This window comes from Nansenia antarctica, assembly GCF_963989245.1.
Source record: "Nansenia antarctica genome assembly, chromosome: 1".
NCBI classification, from domain to species: Eukaryota; Metazoa; Chordata; class Actinopteri; order Argentiniformes; family Microstomatidae; genus Nansenia; species Nansenia antarctica.
This window is the reverse complement of record NC_137674.1, coordinates 95,239,951-95,255,310: the sequence shown is the minus strand read 5'-3', so window position 1 is coordinate 95,255,310 and position 15,360 is coordinate 95,239,951.

Below are 15,360 nucleotides of genomic sequence, written 5' to 3'. Positions count from 1 at the left end.
TCGGAGATGTTCTAACTGCAATCGTCTTTGTTTTGAACCCTTTGGGAAACAAAGTGCTTTTGCTACCTCCAGCTCCTTGCTGTGAATACGCTCCAAATGCCTTCAGGAGTACAGACAATTGTTGCACTGCTTCGATAGTTATGGAGATAGACTCCAGTTCTATGAGTGGAGCGGAGCCCCATAGGGGAGCTCTGCTCCTATTGGTTTACCAGCTACCTAAAGTAGCCAATGACTGAATTTTTCAATGCCTGCGCCCGCCTGGGGTGCTATATAAAGGGGTGTACTTCGCTCCATCATTCTCCCAAACATACAAAACAGCCGGGTTTGAACGAGTCGAAGTGGGCCAGCAGCCCTATGGGGCTCCGCTCCACTCATAGAACTGGAGTCTATCTCCATAACTATCGTTCTATATCGTGGAGCTCCGCCCCATAGGGGAGCTCTGCTCCTATTGGTTTAGGCGGAGCGAGCGAGGCCAAATGTACCCCCACTGAGACTATTAATCCGAAAACAATCTCAGCGGCACCCGGAGCTGACCACTGATGTTGGTTCAAGACAACCTTAAAAAGTTGGCCCAACCCACACGAGTCTGCTCCACTGATCTAGCCCTTACGTGAGCACGCAGGGTTGTAGATCTAACGGAACATGTCCTGGAGGAGGGTCCCCTCCCCAGGCACATCCGTAATCATCCTGACAGCACTTGAATAGCATCCCCAACCAGGGTAATCCAAGTGCCATCCCCACTACATCAGTCCTCAGCAAACTGAGGACAGAGTGAGAAAAGGATGAGGAAGAAATATCACTTACCTAACCCTTACGTTGGGTTGTTGATCTAACAGACATGTCCTGGAGGAGGGTCCCTCCCCAGGCACATCCGTATTCATCCTGACAGCACTTGAATAGAATCCCCATGACCAGGGTAATCCAAGTGCCCTTCCCACAACATCAGTCATCAGCAAAAACTGAGGACAGAATGAGAAAGGATTGAGGAAGAATATCACTGACCTAACCCTTACGTGAGCACGTAGGGTTGTAGATCTAACGGAACATGTCCTGGAGGAGGGTCCCCTCCCCAGGCACATCCGTAATCATCCTGACAGCACTTGAATAGAATCCCCAACCAGGGTAATCCAAGTGCTTTCCCCACTACATCAGTCATCAGCAAAACTGAGGACAGAATGAGAAAAGGATGCGGAAGAAATATCACTGATCTAACCCTTACGTGAGCACGTAGGGTTGTTGATCTAACGGAACATGTCCTGGAGGAGGGTCCCCTCCCCAGGCACATCCGTATTCATCCTGACAGCACTTGAATAGAATCCCCATGACCAGGGTAATCCAAGTGCCTTCCCCACTACATCAGTCATCAGCAAAACTGAGGACAGAATGAGAAAAGGATGAGGAAGAAATATCTTTCAAGTAATACCGTACAAAAAGTGATGGCGACGACCAAGACGCCGCCTCACATATCTCCTCCACTCCCACTCCCCTGAGAATGGCCACTGATGTGGCCATGCCCCTGGTGGAATGAGCCCGAATGCCAGTCGGCACGGGCTGCCCCTTCGATTCGTATGCGAGGCTAATAGCCTCGCAAATCCAATGGGACAGCCTCTGCTTCGAGAGTGGTGCCCCGGCTTTCTGTCCGCCGTAGCAGATCAGAAGCTGGGGAGAAGATCTCAGTCCTGCCGTGCGCTTCACATATTGTGCCAACGCGCGCACCGGACATAGACAATGTAAATGCCTCTCCCTCTCTCCGTCGTGAGGAGGAGGAAAAAAGGCGCTCAGAGCACAGCTCTGAACCCTAAACCCACGATTAACCTTAGGGATAAAAGCCGGGTTAGGGCGTAACACAGCTTTTGTTTCGTCATCAGATATGATCAAACAATCTGCCCGTGTCGAGAGAGCACATAAATCACTCACTCGCTTAGCCGTAGTCAAGGCGAGGAGTAGACTCGTCTTGAGAGACAATAAACGCAACGACACAGTGTCAATGGGTTCGAATGGGGGCACGCACAGCGCCTCTAGCACAATCGACAGGTCCCATTTTGGCATTAGAGTCCTATGAGGGCGTCTAAGCCTACACACTCCAGTCAAAAAACGCTTAACCAGCGAATGACTGAACAGTGTCGTTGTCGCAAAACCCTCATGACAAGCTGAGATGGCAGCCGCGTAAACTTTAATAGTTCCCGCCGCCAATCCCTTGTCAAACAGCGACTGTAAGAAGCACAAGAACGTTTCGACCCGACAGCAGACTGGGTCAACGTCCTGTCCCTCACACCACTGTGTAAACACTCGCCAGCGCGCCGCATATCCCTTTGCAGTGGATTGCGCGCGCGCACTCTGAATGGTCTGAATGACCGCGTCTGTCAGACCCCTGCGTTCTAACAAATCCCTCTCAGTAACCAGGTCATGAGGGGGCCCCCCATCATAGGCGGCCCCCTCACCAAGCCTCTGGCTTGAGAGAGTGCATCTTGTCGATGAGGTATGGGCCATGGGCCCTCTACCAACATCTCCATCAGTTCCGGAAACCACAGGGCTCCGGGACGGTCCGGGGCTACAAGAATTAACTCTAGCCTCTCTGACCTCACTCGTGCCAACAGTGGGAGGATAGATGTCAGGGGTGGGAACGCGTATAACAGGACCCTCGGCCATGGGTGGTGTGCGAATGCATCGACTCCCAATGGCGGGTTGTCCTGTCCGCGCAGGGAGAACCAAAGGCGACACTGCGCATTCGTCCGGGACGCAAACAGATCCACTTCTGCTTGCCCGAACCGTGCCCAAATCAGAGACACAATGGAGGGTGCTAACCTCCAGTCGTCGTCCCTCGGGCCTCCCCGTGATAACAGATCCTTCGTTGAGCAGACCTGGAATGTGGAGAGCTTTTAGCGAACTCAGGTGTGTGACAGCCCACAGCCATATATCTGTCGCTAGGCGATGAAGTGACGCTGAGCGTACTCCCCCTTGACGATTGATGTATGCTACTGTTGTCCTGTTGTCGGATCTGACTAACACGTCCAGATCCTTTAACACCGGGGCAAAATGAAGTAGCGTTAACTTCACCGCCTCGAGTTCCAGCAGGTTGATGTGACGCGTCTCTAACGGTCCCCATCTTCCTGCCACCGAACCTGCCTGACACACTCCTCCCCACCCAGTCAACGACGCGTCCGTGAAGACTGGGTAGTGAGATGCCGGTCTGCCCATGGCGACTCCGCGCGCGATGACGCGCGGGTCTCTCCAGTAGCTCAGGTCGGTCTTGACCGATCTCGGTATTATAATCAACTTGCGACGGTGTCTCACTGGATCCAGTCGCAGTCGTGCGAACCACCTCTGCAGTCTGCGCATGTGTAATAGGCCTAAGGGGACCACTACATGGGCTGCAGACATCAGTCCTAGTAAGGACATCATTGACAGAGCGGTGATTGTATTTGTCACTCGACACACCCGGAGAGCTGACGTCAGTGTCGCTCTCCGTGGTGCCGATAAACTGGCCCTCATCTTGGCAGTATCCAACTGAATGCCTAGATAGGAAAACTGTTGAGCCGGCCACGGAGCACTCTTTGTCCAGTTGACAGCTAACCCCAGCTGAGTGAGGTGCTGCACCAGTGAGGTTGCGTCCCGAATGGCTCGATTAGGGCATTGGGCCAAGACCAGTAGGTCGTAGAGATATGCTAATATGCGTATCCCGTTTCGCCTCAGTGGTTCGAGTGCTGTCTGCACGCATTTGGAGAAAGTTCGAGGAGCAAGCGCGTACCCGAAGGGCAGGCGCGTGTACTCGTAAACCTTCCCTTGGAAGGCAAAACGTAGAAATTTCCTGTGCCTCTCTGTGATTGGCACATGAAAATACGCGTCCCTCAGGTCTATGCTGATTCCGTAGTCGCCTTTCTGTATACAAGACAGAAGGCGCCTCGTCGTCAACATACGAAAGGGGCGTTTCGCCACTCTCTCGTTGAGGACCCTTAAATCTAGTATGGGTCTCATGCCTCCGGATTTCTTTGGGACAAGGAAATACGGGGAGTACCACCCCATGTCCCACTGGTCCCTCGGAACCATTGTCACTGCGCCCTTTGTTAGGAGATTCGTAATCTCCTCCTGGAGCGCACGTGTTTTTATCGGGCAGGACAAAACAGTCTCTCTCACGCCCCTGAAGGGCGGAGGAGGCTGAATGAACTGTAGTGCATATCCCCTCCTCAATGTCCTGTCCAGCCAGCCCGACAGAATACCTGCCCCTTCTAGCCATTCTGCATAACGCAACGACAGCGGCTGGTAGAGATGCTCCGATCTGATCGGCGCCGATCGGTATCGGCCGATATGGCCTTGATCGGTTTTGATCGGAGTTCTCAAAACGGCCGATCAAACACGACCGATCAGTTTACAAAATGGCGTCGCCAGTCTGGAAATATTACACAGTGTCGGAAAGAGACAACAAATATGCCGTTTGTAATGTCTGCTCAAAAGAAATACCTCGCGGAGGAACGCACGCAAGGTCTTTCAATACCAAGAATATCATACGGCATTTGCTGCGTTCGTCGATTCGCTCCGAGAGCACCGAAGCGCACACTGGGCTCGACGTGCTTTGATTGGACGAGAGGCGTTCCACGAGTGCTGGTCAGAGTTCCAGCGCGACTTCACGAGTGTAGTGTAGGTAGTGTTCAGCGACGTCATGTGACCCCGCGAGCAGGAAGTCACTAAGCTGGGCTAAGGCCCATAGCAACAACAACTATTAGCGCGCGAGTTTTAGGTCTTCCTCTGTGCACTTTGCACAAGTGTAGATATAGCGAGTGACTTTTCAGCATAGCAGGACATACAGTAGATGATAAGAGGAACAGGCTGAGTGCCAAAAATGCTGAGATGCTTGTATTTCTCTAGGCTAATCTGCCAGTGATGCTGCTTAAGAAGTAAGGTTTGAGTCTGAAATCTCCTTAGGTGCAATGTTTTGTTTTTTTGTTTTATTGATTATTGCTGACTTGCTGTCTTATCTCCTCCTAAATATGACTTGAAACTGACTGACTTGAAACAGTATTTTATATTTGGCTATAGCCTGTTTATGTTGCAGTTTAGTTTGGGTATGTTTATTGTTCCTCAGGAAAGCTACAGTATAAGCTCCAAGTTCTCTAAGAGCCCCTAGTTCCTCTCATTCGAGTGGAATGTTGCACATTTGATGTGACAGTGTACATTTTATTTATTATGATTTTTATTTATTTTATTTATTTATTTATATTATTATTTATTTGTTTTTCCTGAAGTAAGCTACAGGTGGTTGTGAATTCAATAAAACAGATGGTTGTCAATTCATGATACTTTCTCATCTCCTAATTTCATTTGAATACTTAATATACAATGTCAATGGTGTTAAGAATAATTAAAAACATAAATAATGCTACACAATAAATAGAATGCTTCAATTGCCATTTTCGACGCTGTGATCGGTGATCGGTGATATCGGATCGGCAGATAGCCCTTGTCTCTCTATTGGAGCATTCAGTAGGGCCATCCGGTCCGCCCCGGTCATGGTGGTGAGAGACAGCCACATCTGTCGCTGCTGCACCACCGCGTTTGCCATCAGGCGACCCCCACAAACCGCGACGCCCTGGGCCAGGTACATCGTCGCGGCACTGAGCTTGCTCAGAAGCACCGCCTCCGCTGCAGACAAACCGTTGGGTCGGTCTGTGGTGATTTTCGCAATGGCGGCGTTAAACACGGCGATGTTATTCGCCGCTGCCGCCGCCTGCGCACCGAGAGCGTAGCTCTTGTCTACCAGGGTGGCGTTAAACCTGTCACGCTGGTTGGGCGGCATAGGTTTTTTAGGCACCGACCAGGCGCTGGACCCCGGTACCAAGTAGGCGGCTAGCGCTGGTTCGAGCGGCGGGGAGCCGTTGGTCATCCCCTCCGTGAGCCCCTCCACTCTGGTAAAGGGCAAGAACGCCTTCACCGGCGCCCTGCCTGTGAGTGGTTCTCCCCACTTGTCCTCCACGAACTTATCTAAGCCCGGGAGGACAGCGTTAGGAGGTTGGTCCTGTCGCTTCGCCCTTTTCCCGTAAAACAGGTCCTTCTCCCAGAAGGACTCCGTTGGGGGAGGGGAGGCGGGACGGGGAATTGCCAACACGCCTGCCGCAGCTTCCAGGAGGCCCTGGAAGTCGTGGTGGAGTGATGGGGGGTCGAGGGCGGGGAGCACGTGCTCTACCTGCCGCTCGCTCTCATCAGAGCTTTCTGATTCTGACACCGGCACCGACCACTCAGCTGGGTGAGGGCGGCGTGATGTCAGGGCCGGCTGAGCGGGCGGGACCATCCCTACTTGGGGAGGTGCCTGCCCAGAACGCCGTTCTTGCTTGTCCTCCGCTGCTAGAAAATCGCAGCGGCAGGTGTCCCGGAGGAACTTCTTTGTGGTCGGCGGCGGACGATCCATCGCTGAAGGGAAAAGTCTCCTCCGCTGAAAAGTGTCCTCCGCTGCTTGGAAGTCGCAGCGGCAGGCGTCCCGGAGGAACTTCTCCATAGGCGGCGGACGATCCATCTTGAAGGGAAAAGTCTGGCAGGTCCTCCAGTCTTAGTAGTCGTCCTTCTCAGTCTTCAGATATAAACCCGTGCTGAACTTTTTGGGAGAATGATGGAGCGAAGTACACCCCTTTATATAGCACCCCAGGCGGGCGCAGGCATTGAAAAATTCAGTCATTGGCTACTTTAGGTAGCGGGTAAACCAATAGGAGCAGAGCTCCCCTATGGGGCGGAGCTCCACGATATAGAACTGCTACTGCTCTGACATGGAGTTGAACGGCTTCTGCTACTGCTCTGACATGGAGTTGAACGGCTTCTGCTACTACTCTGACAGAGAGTCCACTCCGACAAGGATGGTGGTGATATTTCACAAATCATGCTACCATCTGTACCATCTGTACTTTCCCCACTTGAAGCTGGAACATATTCTTCTCCACTATCAGTACTGGTGTCAAAAAGCTCATCAGATCCATCAGGAATCTTCTCATTCATCTTCAAGAAATATAAAATAAAACAGTTAAGATACACAACACAAATACACTCACCATTCTAACAATTTTCCCACTCTAACAAACTATTAAAGAGTCAGTATTCAGCTTATCATATGTGACGGGTAGTACCCGTACTGTCCCTTTAATGGAAGACGGCCTGCTGGGTAGCGTTGTGCAATAGTCCTGCAGTGCGATACGATCATAGCACGCTGGTCTCCGTGGGTACCGACTGTCAGCACGTTAAGGGTGGATGGTTACCCCGAGTTGAGCGGCGACCCTATTTCGCCGAACATTACTTGGTCTCGTAGTTGGTGAGGCTGGGAGCATCAGGACCGCGTCAGAGCTATGTCCGGCGGACGGCTCTAACATGCTAACAGTCGGTACCCATGGAGACCAACGTGCTATGACCTTATCGCACAGCAGAGGACTAATGACCTGACTAGCCTCACCTTAGGCTTGGGTTACACGACTGTTTCCGAAAGGTTCCGTAACGAAAACGATCTCTGTGCACACAGGTGTTTTCATACCGTTTACAGAAGAAGACGTCCTGGTAATGTAGCTAGCAGTCATATTCAACAATGTTGTATTTAACTGCACTACAGCGGAGAGAGTACCGTAAGCAACAAGTTCAGAACTGCCTGTACTTCGTTGTCCATGATGAATAAACCACTGGACGCTCCGCTTTCGCCCGGTTACACGACTGCGGAATCAAGGAAAATGAAAACACCCAAAGTTTGCAGATTGGGTCATTGAAAACGCGGCGCCGTGTAAATGCGAGGTGCAAACGTAACTAAAGGATGACATAAACGGTCGCCAAATGCATCCGTGTATCCCAGGCCTTAGGCTGGAACCAATTTGCTACCTGTTTGTTGTTTCCGCTCGTAAGCTCTCTTGGTTCCGCCGCCTACCCTCTTTGCACAAACGACTTGTATCTAGTGGAATTGGCTTTGGATCCGCCGCCTTCCTAGGTAGAAGAATAGGGAGGTGGCAGATCCAAAGCCAATTCCACTGGACACAATTTGTTCATGCAAAGAGGATAGGTGGCGGAACCAAGAGCGTACAAGCGCAAACAACAAACAGGTAGCAAATGGTTACCAGGTGTGGATAACGCCCAGTGACGTGAGGTTAGCCTCACCTGATGAACGCTACCTGGCTGGTTCCGCCCACCAGCCGTCCGCCTCCCATTCAAGGGAGGGTACGGGACTACCCGTCACACATAGTCAGAACTTTGCAAATCATTTGACCAGACAAGTAAACACATTTTGGACTAATGACAATCATTCACCATGGAGATGTCTACATTGCAATGACTGACAAATGTGTTGGTGGGGCTTACAAAGATGCTTTTGGTCCTCCTAAGCCTTGGCACAATCGTTTGTCGGACATCATCATCTCCATGTTTCATACTCGAGTCAGAAAGATCAAGTCCAACAGGAATCTTCTCTTTGCTCTTCAATAAACACAATTAAAAAAACAGTTTAAACTAACAATACGCACAACAATACTGTAACTAATAGCCACTGAATAATAATAATAATAATTTAGATGGAATTCTATTCCGATTTAATAGTGTCTAAATCAGAGGTCTTCAACACAGGTTCTGGAGAGCTACTGTGTGTGCAGGCTCACTATTGTTCTGCGAATTGTCAACTGTGAAACATCCATTGGTGCCTCTGTCAGTGAACACTTCATTGGCTTTCTTGATGCACAAGACACAACTGGAAAAGGCCTGTTTGAGATGCTTCTGGAAAAGCTGAAAAAGCACAACCTAAATATTGCAGACTGTCGTGGCCAATCCTACGACAATGGGAGCAACATGATGGGCCACAAACAGGGGGTTCAGGCAAGATTACTGCTCGTGAACAACAAGGCATCATGTGTTCCCTGCAGCAGTCACACTCTGAATCTCGTAGTAGCAGATGCAGCAAAATCCTCTGTGCTGTCTATGTCCCTCTTTGGTATTTTGCAGAGACTGTACACCCTTTTTAGTTCATCTGTGTCACACTGGGCAATCCTGCAACAACATGTCAAGGACCTCACTCTGAAATCTTTATCAGTGACAAGATGGGAGGCAAGGATCCAGAGTGTGAAGGCTCTGAGGTACCAGATGCCAGAGATGGTACAAGCACTGTCTGCACTGAAGGAATTTGCTGTAGAAAAGAAGGACTCCGAGACAATGTCCTCAGCCTGGGGCATACGGGGTGAGCTGATGACCTGGCAGTTTCTGCTATGCATGGTGGTCTGGTACAATGTCTTATACCAGATCAATCATGCTAGCAAAATATTACAAAGCCCCACAGTTTCCATCCAAACGCTGAGAACGGAACTTGGAGGAGTCAAGAACTACCGTACAGACTTCAGGGACCGTGGGCTTGCTTCCTGCCAGGCAGAAGCAAGAGAAATTGCAGAGATTCTAGAGATTGACATGAGGCTTCCTGAAAAGAGAACAAAAAGAACAAAAAGGCAGTTTCTATATGAGGGCAGAGAACAAACATTGTCTACACCAGATGACCTCTTCAATCGGGAGTTTTTTCTTCCAATGGTGGACGCCGCCCTCACCAGTATCACTAGCAGGTTCTCAAAGATGGAGGATATTTACAGCCTGTATGGTTGAATGTTCTCCAAAGAGGAAATGACAAAGGCAAATACGTCTGGAAGGCTTCAGAAGCAGTGCCTAAATCTTGAAAAAACTATGGATGACATCGATGGAGAGGAGATGGTGATGGAGGTCAGGGCTGCTATCCACACATTCCCTGATGATGTGTGTGTCTCTCCAAGACAGATGTTGGACTACATATACAAGGAGGAACTTCTAGATCTCTATGGGAATCTCAGTATTGCCCTGCGGCTCCTGTTAACACTTCCGGTCACTGTCGCATCTGGCGAGAGAAGCTTCTCGAGCCTGAAGCTTATAAAGACTTACCTGAGGTCCACCATGAGCCAGGAAAGGCTTTCAGGGCTGGCACAAATCTCGATAGAACAGGAGGTTAGAAGATCTTTGGACCTGGAAGATCTGGTGGCAGCATTTGCTGCAGCCAAGGCACGAAAGCAGCGATTCTAAAAGGTTACTGTATGTCAGGGTTCAGAGTATAGAGCAGGTTCAGAGTAGGTTCAGCAAATAGCAAACAGCAAACATAAGTAGAGTGCAAAATAAGCAAGGAGATGCAGAGTGCAAAATAAGTAAGAAGCTGCAGAGTGCAAAAATGTAAATAAGATGCAGAGTGCAAAATAAGTAAGATGTCTTAGGCAGGCAGACAGACAGACAGACAAGGGGTAGTGGTGGTCTAGTGGATAGTGAGTTGGACTTGTGATCGGAAGGTTGTGAGTTCAAATCCCGCCTGAAGCCACACCACTACTAGTGTGCCCTTGGGTAAGGCACTTAGCCCTCAGTTACTCCAGGGGGAATGTCCCTGTAATTCGTAATTGTAAGTCACTTTGGATAAAAGCGTCTGCTAAATGGCAAAATTATTAAAATTACAAGCAGGCAGGCAGACAGACAGACCCAGTGGAGTCATGTAAAATGTAAATAAGAACACCAGCGGTTTCAGAATATACTTGTTTATTGATTTTTGGATTTATTTGTCTATTTGTTGTCCTTGCTCTGTTTGATATTACATATTAATGTTGCTGTTTCAGAATGTGAAAACACCAGCAGTTTCAGAATGTAAGTGTGTTAAGAGTTCTAATAAGCACCATTGTGAGTTGATATTTCATTATTTATATTGCTCCAATTTGACGTTACTACACATGGCTCCTTTGTTGATCAAATACTCGGACGTGTGTGTGACTGTTAATAAATACATTATGACATTTATAATGAATTCCTTTGTTTCAGACTGTTTTTGTTTGTCGACACTTATGCAATAGATTTTTGTGTCTTATGCAGTTATTTTAACTGTTTAGCCAAAAAGTGCTGAACATTTGCAATGAAAATATGAATTGTCTCGCTGAAAATGTTGTGCTCAAGTATGTTATTGCTGTGGGCATGTGAACTTCAGTTTCATAGAAATGGAGATCTATCAAATGCCAGTAGCTTTGAGGAAAAATCTAATCCCCAGATTTACTGTACTGTACTCACTGACAGCTAAAGCCTAAAGGCACTCAAGAAACTTGAAGGTATTTGTGGATCAAACCAATCTTACTCCTCTCTTAATGTTAAAGAAACAGACCCTGAACAGAAAATAAACAGACAACATAAACACTTTCACCTAAACATGTGAAAACACACACACACACACACACACACACACACACACACACACACACTCACCCCCCCCCCCCCCCCCCCCCCCCACACACACACACACACACAAGCTACACACTAGCCTAACATAAACAAAAAAGGGCATCGCCCAGCTCAGGGAATCACTGCTGATTGTGCTCTGCATCTCTGCTGTAAACGATCTTGGCATAACCAAATTATTATTTTTAATGTCAGCTAACCGCAGAGGAACTCCACCCAGTCTGTTTTCCTTTCTGACTGCCCTGTTCCCTGTTCTGGTCTTTCAGCCAGGGCCTTTTGTGTTCAGTCCTCCACAGACCTGTTGTCTCGTCTTTCACCTGTCGGAACACGCAGAGACAATAAAGGACCTCAAACCAGAGTGATAATTGTAGAAAAGTCAATGTTGAGACAATGATTAACTACATTTTGCACTGTTCAGTAGAAAAAACATCAATAACCTTCTCTTAATATTTCACCCATTAGATTATGTTCCTTATGGAGAGGATATGTTGGACAAAAATAACCTACGGGTTACAAACTTTTGGAGTGCTGAAAATATCTTCAGGAGTGATATGAAACATAACATCAAATTAATAAAATAGGAGCATTGGTGGACTAAAACAAGTTATCAGAAGACTGCAAATGACTTCCAACTGTGGAACAGTGCTTCACCTCATTGTGACTGTAATTTTCAGGAATCTGGGTGGACCTGGGTGGACCTGCGTCCCAAACCAGCAAGAACTTCTTCATTGCCTTTAGGAGTGCGCTCAACAATTTTTGGTAAAAGGTAAAATGTTATTTGCAACTCTCTGACTGGTGTGCAGTGGTTGGAAGGCCCTCTGAGGCACCGTCGCTTTCCTTTCACTCCAAACATGGCAGGAAAAGACCTGTGATGAGAATGTTTTAATTTGACATTTGTACAGTTTTGTCTCATTAGCAGACATCTGTGAATGTAAGAGACAACGAGTTGCAGGCTGACAAATCAACCAAAACAGTAAGGACTGGTCATTTCAGTGTGGACACTGGGTCGGCCATCATCACCTTCCATACCTGTCCGACCTCCTCCACATCAACATTCCCACCCGGTCCCTCAGGTCTGCCTCCTCCATCAACCTGACCGTCCCCCCAGCCCGTCTGTCCACCATGGGGTTTAGAGCCTTCAGCCGCTCCACCCCTCGCCTCTGGAAATCCCTCCCCCCTGACATCAGGAACATTGATTCAATCTCCTCTTTCAAAACCCACCTCAAAACCCACCTGTTTACGCAGGCGTATCCCTGTTGATTTACTGTTCCCGTGCTGCTCTGCTACTAGCTATGTTTTATACTGTATATTTCTATGTATTTTCTATTTTGAATTTTGTAACTGTTTTTAAATGTGTTGTTGTACGGCGACCTTGAGTGCCATGAAAGGCGCCTTATAAAATAAATGTATTATTATTCTTATTATCTCTCCCTCTCTCCTGACTACCTCTGCCTCTGTCCTGACTCCTTCCCTGTCTGCGAAAATAATGTTAAAAAATTATCATTTGATGCTGAGTAGTCAACATTCATATGAATTTGTATACATGTTTAATTGGGTTTGTGTTCTGAAACTAGCCAAAACCTGTGAGTCTCTGGGGCAGTTTCTTGTTGGGCACTGGGACCCGCAGGGCCAGGGGAAGGTATGTCCGTTATCAAATTAAGGAGGTGCCTTGCCGAATCTAGTATTTGTCTTTCTCTCTGGTTTTCTCCCTGTCAAAAGTAACGTTATAACAATAAGATTCAAGATTCAAGATTCAAGATTGCTTTATTGTCTGTCACACAGTGACAGAAATTCTCCTTTGACAGGCAGAAGTGCAGTTCATGAATACAGTTTCCACATTAAAAACACACATAGGTCACATACATACAATAAAAACAGACAGACATAACAGTGTTTATAAAATGTAGTGCCTATTTAAAAAGTCCAGTCATTTAAAAAAAAAGAGTAAACAACAGTATTATGATTTAAAAAGCTAAAATGGATAGTGCATAATAGAGCATTAAATGTGGTGAAATCCACAATACATGCCGCTAGCTGTAGCTCTAGTAAGCTCACGCATTAGCCAACTATTATACCAAAACAACTTGCAATCTAATCCGAGCAGTTGTTATTAGGTAATATTATTAATGGGTTGTATCATTCATTTAAATGCATTGTAGACCTTTTCTTTATAACAAGCACAACAACAACAAAACGTTATTATGCCGATGTGCTGTGTGTCTAACGTTACAAGCTGATTTGTGCATGACAGCCGCGCATTGACATATTTCCATGTCTAATGGCATATGACACGCGAAATGTAACTACAGTTAAGGATACGCGTAAAGGATGATGATCTATCACCGTTCGACTCTACTGAGAAATGTTTCCGCCTATTTGTCATCTCTCCTTCACGGGCAAATGTGGCCGCGTCCCCAAGAGATCCTCTTTCTAAGTTTTTGACCACGACTATGATGGATTGATTTTTGGATTCTTGACGACGAATTGTTCTGAGAAAGGCGCTTGGTAACGTGATTTTTGGACAACGCTTTATGACTACTGATGGACTCGTGTGTATGTGGTGGCTGAGGATTGAGTCACGGGTATCTTTGGAGGAACATTGTGCGCTGACAGATCTGGTTAATACTCTGTGTTTTGGTTGGAGTCATTCATTGTCATTATTGCGATGTCCACAAAAAAGACATCGTTGACGGAAGAGACTAAAAAAGGAACGTCTAAACACTACAGTGTGTTGATAACAAACGAAAAAAGATGCTTATAGCACACGCAACAGAAATAAACACAGCTGAAGAAGGCATTGCGAGATGTGAGAATTCGCCGGCAACATAACGCGCCACCCGTACCGCGTCTATTTAAACCACTGTTGATGACGTAGCCGCCGTGAAGGGCCGTCACAATTCATAGGGGTAGATTTCAAGGGGTATGGCTGGTGGCTCTGTTCGAAGGCCTTGGCTTCGAATCGAGTCACACTCGAAAACGAGCCATAGGGGTAGAAAAGGGAATCGGGATTGGCCCTTAATGAACAGTAATCACACAACTCCCACGTTATATGAAAATGACTTAGTAATTACCTTTAACAATAAAGTAAAAATGGCCCTAGACTCCCTGGCACCTACCAAACTAAAAAAGGTTGGAGCCAAGAGGAGAGCACCATGGCGTAACAGTGAAATACATCTCCTTAAGAGAACATGTAGGAAAGCTGAGCGCAGATGGAGAAAGAGCAAATTACAGGTTGATCAGAATAGTTTTAAAGAACATCTATCTGCCTTTAACTTGGCAATGCGAAATGCTAGGAAAAATCACTTCTCAAATATAATATCTACAAACAAGAATAACCCCAGGGTCTTGTTCTCGACAATTGACTGCCTTGTAAACCCTGCTCCTAGAACACTAGACAGTGCAGCCTCTGTCACCAAATGCGAGGAATTTGCAGCCCACTTCAGGGATAAGATAACAAATATTAGAATGTGTATTACTCAGGAAAGACTAGGGTTGTGTACAGGCATGATAATCGCTCACCTTTCGGCGAAATTCGCCGTTTTGAATCCAAAATAGGTGACCTACATTCATACTTTTTTGTGCAATCTTGTAATTCTGCATGTGACCACCACTAGAGTAAATCTAAAAGAAATCAGATATGAGCACATGGAAGCTAATCTTTCCACAAAAAAAACTTTCCGCCGGGATCACCTAACAGGTTCCGGGTCCCGTATCCTTCTCACCTTTTTCACCCGACCCATTTTCATGCCTGTTCTTTACTTCCTAAACTACCATTATTGATTCTTTAGTTTTTTCCAACTCTTTCCTTTATTTTCTTTACTGTCCCTTTCATATGAATTTTCCTCCCCCTGTCCAATGAGTGGACAGAAATAGTAGGGGGATAAAATCTCATCCCAACTTCTTGTGCCTTATTAAATTGTTTGTGTTGAAGGATTTTACCTTAGCTCTCCCACAAGGTATTTTATCCTTGTACAGATTGCAGGTGACATCTGTCTCACACACTTAATAGTACTTCCACACTGTTATGTTTGTATTTCTATTCTAAACTAGGCGTAGGTTTAAGCCTTCTTTTTATTTACAAAATGCCAACTTTCCTGTTAGGCTAAAACAGGTAGGCTAACATTCACGTATCTGTGACTA